The 18138-nt window shown below is 37.6% G+C and overlaps 1 long non-coding RNA gene across 1 annotated transcript; it reads right to left on the bottom strand.

The window, feature by feature from the left end:
• Window positions 1-577: 577 nt before the first annotated feature.
• On the bottom strand, window positions 578-1116 carry LOC104100796 (uncharacterized). The gene is made up of 2 exons (XR_687326.4): window positions 974-1116; window positions 578-869 (listed from the first exon to the last, which is right to left on the bottom strand). It is a non-coding gene; the product is annotated as an uncharacterized lncRNA (long non-coding RNA).
• Between the last annotated feature and the right edge of the window lie 17022 nt (window positions 1117-18138).

Below are 18138 nucleotides of genomic sequence, written 5' to 3'. Positions count from 1 at the left end.
GTGATTTTGAATTGAAAAATATTTTATCATTTCACTTGAAAATGTATATGATTTTCAAGGAGCTTCTGCAGTTAAATTGATTTTCATGCATATGATTTGGGTGCATCACATGGTTTGGTTCTCTAGGGGGGGTAGTGTGATGGGTGTCGGTCACGTGATTTTGGGTCGTGACAGTGTGCCAAACGAAAAAAGACCTTTCTAGTCCCTCTAAAAATTGAGTTGAGTTAAAGGGCCATTTGGTACAATGAATAAGGATAATAATTCCGGAATAGGAATTTAGATTGTATTTATCCCATGTTTAATTATAGGTATTAGTTAATCTCGAGATAAATTTTATACTAAAATAGTGCGACTAGCTATTTAATATAAAAAGTGGATAACTAATCCCATGAGATATTCTTGTTTAATCCCACCATTATACCCAACGAAGAATGAATTAACCATCAAAAAGTTAGAGTCAGATCTAATCTTGAAAACAAATTTGCATCTTAATAGAGGGAAAATTAATTATGATGTCTAAATTTTGGTGAACAATAACAAATGTACACTTTAAAAAAAAAAAAAAAAACAAGGTAGGTGAAAAATAAGCCATAACATTGTAGTATTGCCGAATTTTTGTAAGAGTATACCATAAGAGTACAATTTATTTTTTCGAAGAACTACAATTATCATATGTTATAAATTCTTACAATAAATAAAGATGTTTCTCCTTGGGCCCAACTCGGTCCTTTTCTTTTTCTTTGAGGTATTCTGATATTTTCTCCTTACAAACAGAGCAACTTGCATTTTTGATACTTTCTTTTAGTATCGAATATTCCCAAAGAAGAGCCCCATACGCAACCTCAAACATCTCAGCCTCTCTCTTTGACCTGAGTAACCAAAAAATAAAAACGCATGTGAGCCATAAAACATTCAAGATTAATAAGAAAAATGGAGAGAAGAACAAGAAATGTCGAGGAAAATAGAAACTCACTCTTCAAGCTATTGTTTGATTGACTTAGAATGTTTTCCTTGAGATGCCATTGGTTAAAAAGTTGAAGTTGATCCAAGAATTTTTCTATCTTGAACCGATTCTTAGATTTTCTTTAGCGGCGGAAAGTTTAAGATAAGCAAAGTAGGTTTTGACGAAAAATGAATTGGATATATATATAGTACATTTTAGAGTTTGTTTGCGTATAACTTACGCATGTGAGAGGGACCACTCCTTAAATGAACGAATTTTGCATGGTATTTAGAGATTACATATTATTGTATTAGTAATAAATAATCCTGTAAGAAATGAGATTGTTTCTTGAAATTAATGATACATATATACATTTATGGCTGGTTTTTCTTTTTCTTTTTTTTTGTTTAACCATCTATTTATGGGACCCACTAACTCACTAATTCAGATCCGCATCGCGTAAGTCCCATTTAAGGTTGAAATGCTCCTTACTAAGAATATCTCTAGAATTTGAACTCGAGACCTCTGGTTAAGGAAAGAAAAATCACATTCATCCACTACATCCCATTTGTGGTCCTTCTGTCAACTTTTGGAATGGGTGTAACTAAATAATTATGTAAATATTCATCTAAAATAGTCGAGTTAGTGGGTCAAAATTTGTACTATTATTAAATTTTTGGTTCTACAATTTGATTCGTTTATAATTAGTGGGCTTATCGTGATAGATGATTTCTTTTTTAATTCATAACAATTTAATTCCATTTTAAAATAATATTATTTGTGTAAGTTGTAAAATTATTAAAAAAATCATAACTTGAAAAATTAAAAAGTTACTTTAAAGTTCACACAATAGGAAAATATAAAACAATTATAGAAATTTGCAGGGTGGTAATTGAAGCGATCAAAGGTGTCATGAAATTGATTAATCACTAAAAGGCATCTTGAAAACAACCGCCTCACGTGAAAAATGGAAACAATATAAATTGTACAATAAATAAATAAAAATTACAATGTTCTTTGAGTCTCTTTTACTAGTAAATCCCCCCTCCCCATAAACATCTCAAACTATTTTACGAACTCCCTTTATTGCAAAAAATTATCTTAGAGAGAGAGTGCCCCTTTCTCTCTAGGAACAAAATAAATTTGTTACTTTTTATTACCGTTACCCCCCCTTTCCCCATCTCTTACTGTTCCGACTAGCACATGGCCCAACCGGTGCAATCACTCGCCCCCCGACCCACCACCATCACCAAATCTTCCTAATAGATTATCAAACTACCTTCCACCATCATTTATTACATCCCTCTCCCACAACACTTAATTCCCATCCAACCAACCCCCCCTCACCCATTAACTACTATGCAATTACTTCTTCAATTCCCCTAAAGGATTTCCCACCTCTAAATGTTCTATCTTTAAATAGGGGCATGCTCAATAGTGGTGGTCTTGAAAACTCTGCGCAAACCTCCTACAAAGGGGCCTTAGGAAATAGACCCTCTATCTCTGAAAGAAATCGTGTCAAGCTTCATCATAGACCATTCGAGGTTGTCGATGGTAAACCCACTATAATATTCACCAAAGAGGAGAATGGCATCCTTGCTCAGAACTACAAATGGACAATTGTTGGAAAGTTTCTCCGAATTCGGCCGTCTATTGATATCATCCGTAGTGAATTTGCAAAAGCTTCCCAGGTAATGGGATCATTAAAATTGGAGCTTATGATTCGAAACACATTTTTATTGACTTAGATAATCTGGATGATCATTTGGATGTCATCTCGAGGAAATTTATTATGATTAGTCCAGACACAGTGTAACGACCCGACCGATCGTTTTGAGCTCTAGCACGTCGTTAATCAGTTTGAGGCCATGAGCAACGTCACTTCAGGTATTATGACTTGTAGACATAGTCGGAATTTAGATTCAGGGAGTTCATAGTTGATTTGGAAAGAAAATTCTCATTTCGGAAGCTTTAAGTTGGAAGAATTGACTAATGTTGGATTTTTGAGTAAACGATCTCGGAATCGGGCTTTGAAGGTTTCAACAACTTCGTATGATGATTTCGGACTTGGGCGTATGTCTGGATCGGATTTTGGATGACCTGGGAGCGTTTCAGCGCCTATTGTGGAAGTTGGAATTTTTGGAAGAATTTTATAAATTTGGGTTGAAGTACATTACAATGTTATCGATGTATGTTTGGAATTCCAAGTCTGAGAATAGCTCCGTATGGTGATTCCGATATTGGGAGCGCGTCCGGAAGTGGATTTGGAGGTCTGTAGGTCATTTTGGAGTTGTTTGGCGAAAGTTAGGAAATTGAAGGTTTTTGTGAAGTTTGACCGGAAGTGGACTTTTTGATATCGGGGTCGAATGTAACGTCCCAAACTCAGGGAGCGTGACCGGCGCTCAACCGAGAGAACCCGGCCGAGCAAGCCTATTAGACTTCCTTCTATCCAAACTCATCCATGAATAAAGACAAGATGTACTCCATTAATAATCACTGAAAAGATTTTATTAACAACTTCCTTTTCATTCCCATTAGCATCTTCATTCATAATTTCCAAAACATTACGAGTTTATAGAATTAATGAAAAACATAATTTTCAAGTACCAACATTTCTAGTTCAATTCCCAACATCAACCATAACCCACAACCTGTCTACGGAGCCTCTAAGTACAATAGAAGAGTAATATGGAAATGCCGGTAACAAGGCCCCGGCTATACCTCAAAACACAGTACATGAGAAACAAAAGATACATGACCCCGAAATGAAATGGGGCTCACCAAATCAGCTGAAAAAAGTGTACTGCTATCACTGATCAATGCCGTCTGCTGAAGAACCACGTGCATCTATTAAAGATGCAGAGCCCCCGGCAAAAGGGATGTTAGTACTGTCGAACAGCACTAGTATGTATAGCTAAAAATTCTCTTTCAAAATAGAATGCACATACAAGAAAAGGCAACACATAGAAACAGCAAGTCACAATCAACAATATCCAAACGTCCAGTTAAGACATAATAATTTTAAAAATACGAACTTCATATATAATTTTGGTTGGGAGATCATTAGCACTGTTATACCACCGTCTTTGTTAGCACGGAATCCGATCACGCCCGATCGGCTAGGCCATCTCCCCACCAACAATGTGGTTTGACATGTGATATGAAAGAAAGTTGTTACCAAGAGTAGTACCACTATATGCGCAATATGGCGTCTGATCTCCACCCGATCAGCTAGGCCGCCTTCTCACATATGCCGTGTGAGTTGACTTTTCCAATCCACAAAGGTTCCAGTTTCATCCCAATTAAGGGGAATAATATCACAATTTCCAAAGGTCCCAATCCACCCCTACACTGGCATGTGTAGTTTCAGGTGTGGGCCTTATGACCCACCCTTCCTCGGTATTGCTAATGATGCTCCCAAAAATAGTTTTGATTTGATTTGCAAACAAAAATATCATAAATACAATTGTACTCACTTCAACATCTTTCACATTTTATGAATTTTCATTAGTATTTCCAGTCATTCATAATGACAATACTTCCTTGGCTCATTAGACCATTCACAAGATTCTTTATTCCTGGAACGATGGCCGTATTTCATATTCCACACTTTCACCTCTTTCAACTTCAAAGATCACCATCAAGTATCAACATATAGGATATTTCAGAAATCATATACTTCAAATCCATTTGAAATGGAAACTTCAAACACAAATGGTTTCTTCCCAAAGAATGAGGCATACCAACCAACAATAGAAACACACATGAAAAATCATAAACAATCAATATACCATTTACTCTTGCAATGCTTTTCCCCAGAAATGACAATGTACAATTTCAACACATGAGTATATAGAACTCGAATCACACTGGATATATTTATAAATCAAAGCATTAGTTAAAGCAACCACTAATGGGCATGAATTTAGTACAAAAGCTTTTACACAATTCTATCTTCGAAGTCATTTTTAAACAATTGAGTCGAGGCTCATTTCACATTCTTTATCGCATCTTCTCAAATCATTTGCACTACTAGACACAATCATAACTTAAATTCTTGGCACGTTGGCCACACTCTATATCCCCAATTAACTTATTTCACTTCCAACCATCTTTATAGATTATGAACGATAAGACATTTCCAAATCAAGACTTTAGGTACACATATGAGCAATTAAGAGTCTTAAGAATGTTGAGATTTTCTCACACAATTTGGCATACTATCTTTCATTGAAACACGACTCAAAGCCATAACCTTTTAATATGTAATCCATACTTTGAAACTTACAAAAACATTATGGAATTCAATTCCAAGAGAGAAAGTTTAGCCAACATACCCCAATCGAGATTCCTTAACTCTAGAATGATCTGGAATTCTTAGCAATCCATATCTGTTTTGAGACATAACAAAATTGAACCATAATTAGGAAGATATCCATGGTCTCAGCTCATTTGAGCATTTTATCAGACACTAAGTGTGCAAATTTAACCACAAGGTTCTTCTACAAGATTTCCTTCACTGCACAACCCAATCCTTACTTATTTTAGCTCAACAATCTTCCCACAATTCTTATTGGTACATGCATGTATAAATAATAATCTCATACCCATGAATCATACTCCTAATCAACCATCTTCTACCCAAATTCGAAATTAAAAACTAGGGTATGGAACCTTACCCCTTAGATGAAGAACTTGTGGGTTTTCCTTGTTAATCTTCCAAGATTTGAGCAAGACTTGATGAATAATTAGCCAAGGGTTTTCCTTTCTCTCTAAAACGCTCTCCCTTCTCTCTAAAACATCAGATTTTTGCTCAAAAATGACCCAAAGCTTGTATTTAACGAAGTAGGGTCGAGTTTTAAAACCTAAAAATGGAGCTCCGGAATAGGTTATGCGGTTGCATATGCGACCGCATAATGGATATGCGGACCGCATATTGGTCGCATAATTACATATCAAAACGATCAAAAATCTGTCCGTGTATGCGGTCACTATGCGGTCCGCTTAACTATTATGCGATCGCATAATGCACCGTATAACAGTTATGCAGTTGCATAGCCGACAACATAATTGCCCCCATACTGGCCCTTCTCCTGCTCACTTATGTGGCCATTATGCGGCCCACAGAGTGATTATGCGGTCGCATAATGGACCACATAAACATGCTTTTCCGCCAAGAATTTTTCTTTACTTTCCGGTGTATTGTTCAACCCAAAAAGTCCGAACCGCACAAACACGTAAGCCTACTCCGGCACCACAAAACCTTGAATTCACTTGCGAAATTTACGGGGCATTACACTGAAATACTTCAAAATTTTCCGGGGTGTTACATTCTCCCCCGCTTAGGATCATTCATCCTCGAATGAGTGTCAAAATCTGTCATTAGCATTCAATGTGGTTCAACTGTTGGTTCAGACACACCAGTAGTTTCAAAATTTGGCTAACTCCCTAAATTTCCAAAAATTTTGCTAGAGTCTCCCCTGTAACTGGGCCTATCCACCTGCCAGAGTAACACCAAAACAATTCCTAACAACACATCCACAACTTGACAAAACATCACCATGTATAACAACGTCACTAATCTCATCATTACAGGCATTATACTATCAAGAGTGGTATCTGGACATGAGCTGCATATATTTAAATCATAACACACAGAAGTACCTTTCAAATCACAATCATTTAACTATACACTCAAGTGGGAACATTTTATTTCCTTAACACTTTTGCCCCTCCATGTGTTCTCCTCGACTTACAGACTTCGCCATAACACATTAATGGAGACAATCTCAACTCTCGGACTTTTCTAACAAGGATAGCAAATAGTTGCTCCTCACAATCCCATTATCCCTTATCTTCACCTTATTAGACATAGACATATGAAACATCGGGTACATGGAGAATAATAATAGGGAAACATCATACTCATAGTTTAGCCTATTTCCTTTCAAAATTCCATAAGGCCTAATGTGACTTCACATACTTTACCTTTATTAACAATTCACATAGCATCCTCATGCAGAAAATATTGAGAATAACCCATTCACTTTCTTCAACTCTAAATCTCCACGCCGAACACCCAAACTAAACCTTTGGCAACCTCCAATAATTTCTCTAAGATGTGCTAGCTTGATTATGACCATAAAATTTCCTATCCCATATATTTGATCACAGGATGATGCTTTTTGTTTGACATTCCTGAACCTATAATACTCGATAGATCTACTACAAACAGGAACAACGAGGTTCGACATTTTGCTGGAAATATTCAAGAATCCATCAACGTGCTGAGCACGACATTTCAGGAGGTTATATCCTAAGAGACATGAAGGTCACTACCAATAGCGCTGACATGGTGATTCGTTATGGTGACATCATCGGTTCAACAAACAAGTCATAGAGTTGCCTAGTAGGCATTGATAACGTAGGGAAAATGCTCATGATTTTGAGATTTAAAAGAAAAGAGTCATGAAAAGGACATCAACAATTGTTTAATTCCATTCGTGCCTTATTTGGCAATAGTAAGTATCAAATAGAGCTAATACTTATGTGACACCAGTCGCCTCTTGGTATGTAGGAAAAAATCAGTTTAACTCGAAATGAGAATATTCTAGCACCCTGAATATGATATGGGTTTCAAGATACACAAAGTTGCATTACACTCTTAACAGTAACTAGCACAAGGAATCTATGCCACAAGCTCACAAGGATGAAAAGAAGTTGAACACTTGTGAGATTATTATCATTCCCACAGCTTAACCTTTGCCAATATTTGATCCTATGTGAGAGGACTAGAGATACGACGAGTTTGTCTTTCAATTCAATATGCTCATCATAAGGCTGCTTAACTTTCAATCTCACACAAGTGGAATCATGTAGCTAGGACATCTTAATGTTGGGATGAAATCATGTATTAGTTAGAGAGAATGAACACTTTGCCGTGAGCTAGACATGTTTATGCCATAACAACTCTCAAGTTGCCATATCAGGCCAATTCACGGGCAACCACAATACTGGGAACAAGGTGAGTTACTCACTGAGGCATGATCTAGGTGGACATGAAAGTCATACTGAGATGGGTAAACAACAAGACCTCCCTGTGACGAATTTGTGATAAATCTCAAGTTGCTCAGAAACTTTATGCAAATATGTGGCCCCTTTCAATTGGCATGTACGCACATGATAGGTGCTAATATATACTCTCATGTTACTAGACAATGAAAAGGATTCATGATACTATTCATAAAGAAGTAGAATAATTGTTCCAACCATAGAAGTCACATATACCGGAGAGGAAAACAGTGACTCAAGAAGGATCTCAACACTAGGCTGCTTTCCATTGGATATGATACCGCATAGGTAAGTATTATGGTGATGCATGTATAGGCACAAATGAGCAGATGTTATCCATTTGAATAAAAAGGTTTTGTACGAAATTCATCAGGTATTGTCCCTTGTTGAGAATTTAGGGAAGCAGTGGGAAGTATTAACCTAGGGTTATAACACAATTCAAGGAACCCATTATAGAACTCAATTTCTCAAGAGGTTTTAAATATAAGGAATTGTGATAAAGAGGCTTCACGAATACTGTGTCTCGTTCTAAGAGTAGATACAGAGAACGACTCATAAAGTTATTTCAGTTCTATCCCAACTTCCATAGTAACATAAGAAGTGACATATGACAAAGTGGAACCGGGATCAATAAGAGCATACACGTCATGAGATCGGACAATCAATATACCTGTAACCACATCTGGAGAAGCCTCAAAATTTTGACGTCTCCTCATAGCATAAAACCAGTTGGGCCCTCCCGAGCTCTGAATACCACCCCTAGCTGTTCCATGCCCTACAGGCATTATAGTGCCTCTAGTTGGGGGAGGCGTTGTGGATGTAGAAGCTATAGAACTGGCTGGCTGTGCCATACCCTTGCCCATGCTCTGGCAAGACAAATAACAATCTCTTTGAAAGTGGCCCGTCATACCACACTTGTAGCATACCTTTGTACCATAGTGACACACTCTCGGATGGCATCTCCCACACTTCACACAATGGGGATGAGGTCTGCTGAACTGACTCGTCTCACTGACCTGATATTTACCATTTTTGCATACATCATAAGCATACCCCTTATCCTTACTCCAAGCTTCCAATGCGGGATTAACAATTCCAGCACCAGATTGTTGTGTGGGCCTTTGGAATTGCCCAAAGATACCACCTCTAAAGCGCTGCTGAGCATACTCACAACACGACGCGAAATGTTCCTTCCCGTATGACGGACATAACTGGATGGGTGTACCAAACCTATGGCATTTGTTCTTCTTGTGCCCCCTCTTTCCACAGCCATAACATATTTCAAGGGTCATCCAACATATTCCCAAGTGTCGCTTCTTGCAAATCACACAATCTGGTTCACTAGCACCAACAACCCTCTTTCGTTTCTTAGATTCTCTCACCATACGATCCGGTGGTACGGTGACAGTGGTAGGAATAAGGACACTTCCCTTAGCAACAAGTTCTTCCAACCCCTCCACGGCTCGACACATTCTCCCAACGAACTCTTGTGTAATCTCCCCCAGATTCAATGGAGTGGTCATTCCCTCCTCGTTGTTTTGAACTCGTGGATTACTCATATGAAAAAAAATATGAGACATAACAAATAAATTAGCTTCCTATCTTGAGCTCAATCGCACGATCTGGAGTATCAAAGAAGTGTGAAATTCCTAAATATCCAAGTAGCCTCCTCATTATAGATGGGATCGACAACACACCGATAAGAAGGACTCTACTAGATACGGCTCCCATACATCCTAGGACACTTTAAAACCTTAGGCTCTGATACCAAGTTTGTCACTCCCCAAACTCAGGGAGCGCGACCGGCGCTCAACCGAGAGAACCCGGCCGAGCAAGCCTATTAGACATCCTTCTACCCAAACTCATCCATTAATAAAGAGGAGATGTACTCCATTAATCAATCACTGAAAAGATTTTATTAACAACTTCCTTTTCATTCCCATTAGCAGCTTCATTCATAATTTCCAAAATATTACGAGTTTATAGAATTAATGAAAAACATAATTTCCAAGTACCAACATTTCTAGTTCAATTCCCAACATCAACCATAACCCACAACCTGTCTGCGGAGCCTCTAAGTATAATAGAAGAGTAATATGAAAATGCCGGCAACAAGGCCCCGGCTATACCTCAAAACACAGTACATGAGAAACAAAAGATACATGACCCCAAAATGAAATGGGGCTCACCAAATCAGCTGAAAAGAGTGTACTGCTATCACTAATCAATGTCGTCTGCTGAAGAACCACGTACATCTATTATAGATGCAGAGACCCCGGCAAAAGGGACGTTAGTACTGTCGAATAGCACTAGTATGTATAGCTAAAAATCCTCTTTCAAAATAGAATACCCATATAAGAAAAGACAACACATAGAAACAGCAACTCACAATCAACAATATCCAAACGTCTAGTTAAAACATAATAATTTTAAAAATACGAACTTCATATATAATTTTGGTTGGGAGATCATTTGCACTGTTATACCACCGTCTTTGTTAGCACGAAGTCCGATCATGCCCGATCGGCTAGGCCATCTCCCTACGAACAATGTGGTTTGACATGTGATGCGAAAGAAAGTTGTTACCAAGAGTAGTACCACCATATGCGCAATATGGCGTCTCATCTCCACCCGATCAGCTAGGCTGCCATCCCACATATGTCGTGTGGGTTGACTTTTCCAATCCACAAAGGTTCCAGTTTCATCTCAATTAAAGGGAATAATATCATAATTTTCAAAGGTTCCAATTTCATCCCAAATAAGGGGAATAATCCCAATCCACCCCTACACCGGCACGTGTAGTTTCAGGTGTGGGCCTTATGACCCACCCTTTCTCGGTATTGCTAATGATGCTCCCAAAAATAGTTTTGATTTGATTTGCAAATAGAAATATCATAAATACAATTGTAAACACCTCAACATCTTTCACATTGTATGAAATCTCATTAGTATTTCCAGTCATTCACAACGACAATACTTCCTTGGCTCATTAGGCCATTCACAAGATTCTTTATTCCTGGCACGATGGCCGTATTTCATATTCCACACTTTCACCTCTTTCAATTTCAAAGATCACCATCAAGTATCAACATATAGGATATTTCAGAAATCATATACTTCAAATATATTTGAAATGAAAACTTCAAACACAAATGATTTCTTCCCAAAGAATGAGGCATACCAACCAACAATAGAAATACACATGAAAAATCATAAACAGTCAATACACCATTTACTCTTGCAATACTCTTCCCCAAAAATGACAATGTACAATTTCAACACATGAGTATATAGAACTCGAATCACACTGGATATATTTATAAATCAAAGCATTAGTTAAAGCAGCCACTAATGGGCATGAATTTAGTACTTTTAGAAAATTCTATCTTCGAAGTCATTTTTAAACAATTGAGTCGAGGCTCATTTCACATTCTTTATCGCATCTTTCAAATCATTTGCACTAATAGACACAATCATAACTTAAATTCTTGGCACGTTAGCCACAATCTATATCCCCAATTAACTTATTTCACTTCCAACCATCTTTATAGTTTATCAACAATAAGACATTTTCAAATCAAGACTTTGGGTACACATATGAGCAATTAAGAGTCTTAAGAATATAGAGATTTTCTTACACAATTTGGCATACTATCTTTCATTGAAACAGGACTCAAAGCCATAACCTTTTAATATGTAACTCATACTTTGAAACTTATGGAAACATTATGGAATTCAATTCCAAGAGAGAAAGTTTAGCCAACATACCTCAATCGAGCTTCCTTAACTCTAGAATGATCCGGAATTCTTAGCAATCTCGATCTATTTTAAGACATAACAAAATTAAATCATAATTAGGAAGATATTCATGGTCTCAGCTCATTTGAGCATTTTATCAGACGCTAGGTGTGCAAATTTAACCACAAGGTTCTTCTACAAGATTTCCTTCACTCCACAACCCAATCCTTACTTATTTCGGCTCAACAATCTTCCCACAATTCTTATTGGTAAATGCATGTATAAATAATAATCTCATACCCATGAATCATACTCCTAATCAACCATCTTCTACCCAAATTCGAAATCAAAAACTAGGGTATGGAACCTTACCTCTTAGATGAAGAACTTGTGGGTTTTCCTTGTTAATCTTTCAAGATTTGAGCAAGACTTGATGAATAATTAGCCTAGGGTTTTCCTCTCTCTCTAAAATACTCTCCCTTCTCTCTAAAACATTAGATTTTTGCTCAGAAATGACCCAAAGCGTGTATTTAACAAAGTAGGGTCGGGTTTTAAAAACCCAAAAATGGAACTCTGGAATAGGTTCTGCGGTCGCATATGCAATCGCATAATGGATATGTGGACCACATATCGGTCGCATAATTACAGACCAAAATGATCAAAAATCTGTCCCTGTATGCGATCACTATGCGGTTCGCATAACTATTATGCGATCGCATAATGCATCGCATAATAGTTATGCGGTTGCATAGCCGACCGCATAATTGCCCCCAGACTGGCCCTTCTCCTGCTCACTTTTGCGGCCATTATGCGGCCCGCAGAGTGATTATGCGGTAGCATAATGGACCGCATAAATGCGCTTTTCTGCCAAAATATTTCCTTTACTTTTCGGTGCATTATTCAACCCAAAAAATTTGAACTGTTAGCCTACTCCGGCACCACAAAACCTTGAATTCACTTGCGAAATTTACGGGGCTTTACACTAAAATACTTTAAAATTTTTCGGGGTGTTACACGGAATTTGATTCTGAAAGTTGAAGTAGGTCCGTAATGTCAAATGTGACTTGTGTGCAAAATTTGAGTTCAATCGGATGTGATTTGATAGGTTTCAGCATCGAATATAGAAGTTTGAAGTTCTGAAGTTCATTAAGCTTGAATTTGTAACACCCCGAAAAATTTCGAAGTGTTTTAAGACCATTAAGAAGTTTGGCGGGTGCTAATTATATTAATTCGGGTATGAACAAGACTGATAATTTGAATGATACCAATTGATCATGATAATATATGTATGAGGTTCATTAATAATAGTTTATGGACTAAGAAGAGTCCTAAGGCTAAGTCAAGTTAAAAATTATATGATGGGACAAAGTTTCAAGTAAATTCGCACAAGACCTAACTTCAAAAGAGCATAACTCTCCATATATGAAGGGTTATGTAGTGTATCCAAATTAAAGCCCGTTGAGTCTAGTTTCTAACGCATTAAATCATTTGTCATTTGAATATGTATACAGAAAGTTATGGCCATTTTACTGGACCTGTGTAATATGCGCGGCCATATGCGCGGCCGTGCATATTTAAGAGTTTCTGCCTCAGGTGCGCGGCCAGATGCGCGGCCACTTGCCCAGGTGCGCGGCCTCGCTCGTAGGAGCCTATTAAATAACCCCAAGGATGGGTATAGAGAGGGGCTAAGTCATTTCTTCAAGACTAGGGGTTTCTCTCCATCACCCATCCGGCCAAGGCATCCAATACACACCTAAGGTGAGTTTTTAAGTGTGTTTTTATGATGATTTCACTTCTCAATCACTAGTTACAACAAGGTTTTGATTGGATTTCATGGGATTTCTTCAAAATTCTCAAGAACACCCCAAAAGTTGTCTTTCAAGATTTGGTCTACAATAGGTATGTCTACTACCTCTAATTAATTCATGGTGATTATTTATGTATGAAATATGTGTTAGGACTTATGGGATGGTGATTGGAAGCAATAAGTGCCCAACCTATGTGTGTTGGTATTGTAGAGATTGTAAAATGAATTAATTGATAAGATTTGTGGGTTGAGAGTGAATTGTTGGGCATGCATGTGCTAAGGGAAATTTTGGATGACCTAGAGACGATTGTGAGATCAATCATTTGTGTGGAAGGTGATTCTTAGGTGAAAAAATTCCATTGAAGGAGGTTGTAGAAAAATATGCACATTAGATATTTGATAAAATGTCTAAATGACTTAAATCTTGCTAATATTGGCGCAATTGTGTTGCATTGTTGTAGATTGAAATTTGTTTAGTGTGGTAACCCATCGTAGTATTATGAAGGGGCCAATTTCAGATTTGAGAAGCCCGAAGGTGGCTTCACTCGCGAAGATCATTTAAAGTACCGGTTTAGTTTCGTCGAGGTAAGTATCTTGCCTAACCTTGAGTGGGGGAATTACCCCTTAGGCATAGAGTCTTATGTGGAAATTGCGTAATTGAAAACCATGTACGCGAGGTGACGAGTGCGTACTTGGTGTATATGTGCAAATTATATCGGTTGAAATTCGTAGACGTCCTTATGTATTAAATTGGAAGACTGTTGGAACTTAGTAAATCCTTGATTTGTCATGCCTTATTCCTTGTTTGTCGAATTTGTATTTTATATGATAATTTGGTGTTATTGTCACTTGAATTTTTATGTGAATTCCGTGTGTTGTTGATTTGATATTTCTTGGAAATAAACACATTATGGATTTTTCATCTGCAAATAATTTATTATGTAAGTTTAAAAGGAGGCATTAATCTATTTTCCAAAAATTGGATTAAAGAAGGCATTGTTCCTTAATGAATTACTTTCCAGTTCATGTTATTGCAATTGGTATTGAGTTATAAAGGCCGTAAATGATATTTGAGGCCAAGTGTTAAATTGTAAAATATTATTTTGTTGAGTTGTTCCCTCCCAGATATGTTTGTTAAGATCTTTGTGCACATTAAGGTCGAGCCATGGGCTCCTTATTGTGGAAAATGATGTATTGTTGATTTCTGTGACAAGTTGAAATATTTGAGCACTTGAGATGCAATTTGTGATATGTTTTGATATTTGAGCATTCGATGTGCAATTTGTGATATATTGTAATATTTGAGCACTTGAGGTGCAATTTATGAGATGTTGTGATATTGGCATATGATATCGTTGGGAGGATTGTTCGGGTGTTTGCATGAGGTTTCTGCCGTGCTATTGTTACTATTTATATATGCACATGCGGCGTGACAATGCGGGCTATATATGTGGGTTTGCGCATGTGGCGAGACAAGGTGGGAATATTATTATGCGCGTGAGGCGCGACAAGGCGAGCATTTACTTTATTATTGCGCACCTAGCGAGAAAAGGTGGGCTATGTCGGGGATTGATTTGTGATGACTTGTGATGGCCTGGGGGCATTGTTGTTGTTGATATTTATGATTTGGGACCACGAGGTTGTCACGACCAAAACCGATGGGCCGCAATGGGTACCCGATACCTTACTCAACCGAGTACCAACATAACGTATCTTTCGTATCATTCCATCATAGGTATATGAACCGGAGTAAAACATGAGGGAATAAACTTATACATATGACATACTGGCCTATAAGACCAAAAATGATCACTCGTACGCTGAACATAAGCCGAAAAGGACAAACAACCTTTCATATACATGACATCTGTCTACAAGTGTCTAAGAATACATAATTGTCATAAAGGTCGGGACAGAGCCCCGCCATACCAAACAATACACATCTAAGTCATACTGACCAAACAAGCAACTCTGGAGCAAATGGAGTGCACCAACATCTTTCACTAAGTTGATCGCCTACTTGGAGGACTCTCGACCAGTCTATCGAGACCTGCGGGCATGAAACGCAGCATTCTCAGGCAAAAGGGATGTCAGTACGAATAATGTACTGAGTATGTAAGGCACATAAATAAGTACATAAAAGACATAGAAGAAATAAACATACCTGAGTCGATTCTCTTGACAATCCATCTAACATACGTCAATTGCGACAACACATAATAGCAAGATCAGAGTAGGGGAAAATCCATATGATATTCTTGAGAAAGATTGCACTGTACTCCATTATAACTGCAAAATCTCATTTTGATTTAAATTGTTGAAGGTCTTGCGTTGCTTATATGCTATATGCAGATGCATATTAAATGACCCAAATAACGTGATGAGATTCTTTAAGAGTCGTAAGACTCTTAAGTTATAGATAATAACGTGATGTGGATTTGGATAATAATGTGAGTCATAAGAATCTTAAGTTTAGATTTCTTATACATGAATGTGGGGCCCACTTTATGTGGTGGCTTAACCATATATCCTTCATCTTTGCCACATAATCCACAAGATTTAAGATTCATAGGTCTTGGGTGGCTTGCTTCCACGTTAAGGATCTTATCCAATAATTAGCAACCAATTATCTTAATTAATTATTAATATTCTACTAAATTCAATAATTACCCGATTATCCACATAATTAAGAATCATCTCAAATTACTTATAATACTACTCATTTTAAACACACCTTATATACCTTACTATTATGGCCATGTGGTACCTTGTATGGTACTAGTCCATAAATACCGGGTATTTTAGCTCGGGCCGTATTTTATCCCAAAATGTCAAACTTCGACGAAATTCATTTTCTTCGATTTGCTTACCCTCTCAACTTCACGAATTTACTCATCACTTGTTTGAAATAGCATAATGCTTATAATCTCAAAATAATCCCATTCCCGATCTTATGTTGATTAGCTTACGACGAAATTTTAACATACAAAAATGCGGGATGCAACATCTCATTTTTCCGAGCATCCATCTATTTACTTATGGCGTACTTTCACGTACGAAAATATGGGGTATAACATCATTCCCCCCTTTGAACATTCGTCCTCGAATGTTAACTGATGCACTTATCATTTTCATAACCTATGTCTCCTGAATACTTTTGTACTCTCCTTGCCATCCCGACAACTATTCTGTGAATAAATCCAAAGGCCAAGTCATTCCCCCTTTAGGCCTCTTTCTCACACCACGACTCGTGGTCGGAATCCTCCCAATTTTGTAACTGTTGCTACCTTCTATCATGCAGCCTGTATGACTCTGACCTTGTAAATGCGCCTATGCGATTCTTCTCTCCTTTTTCCTCCAGCTTTTAGCCAATCTCCAGGCCTCACTTTGTAAACATATACATAGCTTGATAAGATTTCTCTCTGGGCATCTATAGATATATTGAAGTTCTTCACTTGATACTTTGTCGAACTTTCGAATATTGCTATATCTTATTTCATAGCCCCGTTTATCCATCCGTATGACTTTACTGTATCTAGGTAGGTCATACTACACCATAACTCTTACTTCAATTCATCATTACTGAGGTCTGCTACCAACCTCCAGCTTACTCTCATTGCTTATCCTATAGGTATTAGTCTAAGTCCTTTAATGCTTCCTCATTACTGTTTATCTTAAGAATGACGGCCTAATCTCATCTCATACTTTGTAACTTTTATCCACCCATTGTTGATTCACCTTAATATTGATTTATAATCTACCATTGATAACTTGACCTTCTATGTAATACTGTCGCTAGGGCTCACATCTCATCGGGGAACATTTGAAATGATTAGACTGATCCACCTGGGGCGATACCATGCCTTCATAACCGTATTTCATAGCATCCCGATGTGATTTACCCTACGTGGGTATTTTAATCCTATACAATTCATGAAATCATTACTACATCGAAGGCCCAAATGCCATCCTTCATCTATCTTAATTACACCTTCATTCTACTACCATGGTAGCATTCCATCTCCTCTAAATGTTACTAGTCTTAGACTCCTTTGAGTTCATTCAGGCAATACTGAGCTTTCAATAACTTAGAGAAACCATCAGCTCTCTTATTTTCATGGGCTTAATCCTGAGGACTTATCCATTCTCATCATCTTCTCACTCGCCCTTTCTTATCCTTACTCCTATTTTCCTAAAACCTTGTCGCTTTACCATACTTCAGCTTGCGACCTACACATATTCATTTATACTACTCGCAACGTTTCTTCAACTTGCTTGCACCATAGATTTCCTTATGTTATTCTGGAACATCAAGCGAGACATCACATCATTTCAAACTCTTCTTTTACTCTCTTAACTAGACCTCTCGATACCTAGAAACCATAGGCTGGAAGATATGCCACTGATGATGCCGCTATCATTCCTGGATACTGAATCCTAGCACTTCTAACCTTCTATCTGTAGTATGGATTATTCGCAACCTTCTACATTTGAGTATCCCATACGTTTTTCACCTTTACCTTACTTACCTTAAAATTTTGTATCACGTCTTCTATCTCTTTCATGACCTCGCTTTAAC

The sequence above is a fragment of the Nicotiana tomentosiformis genome, chromosome 2 (genome assembly GCF_000390325.3).
Source record: "Nicotiana tomentosiformis chromosome 2, ASM39032v3, whole genome shotgun sequence".
Lineage (NCBI taxonomy): Eukaryota > Viridiplantae > Streptophyta > Magnoliopsida > Solanales > Solanaceae > Nicotiana > Nicotiana tomentosiformis.
Note: the sequence above shows the minus strand (reverse complement) of the source record. Positions and strands in the feature narration are given on the sequence as shown.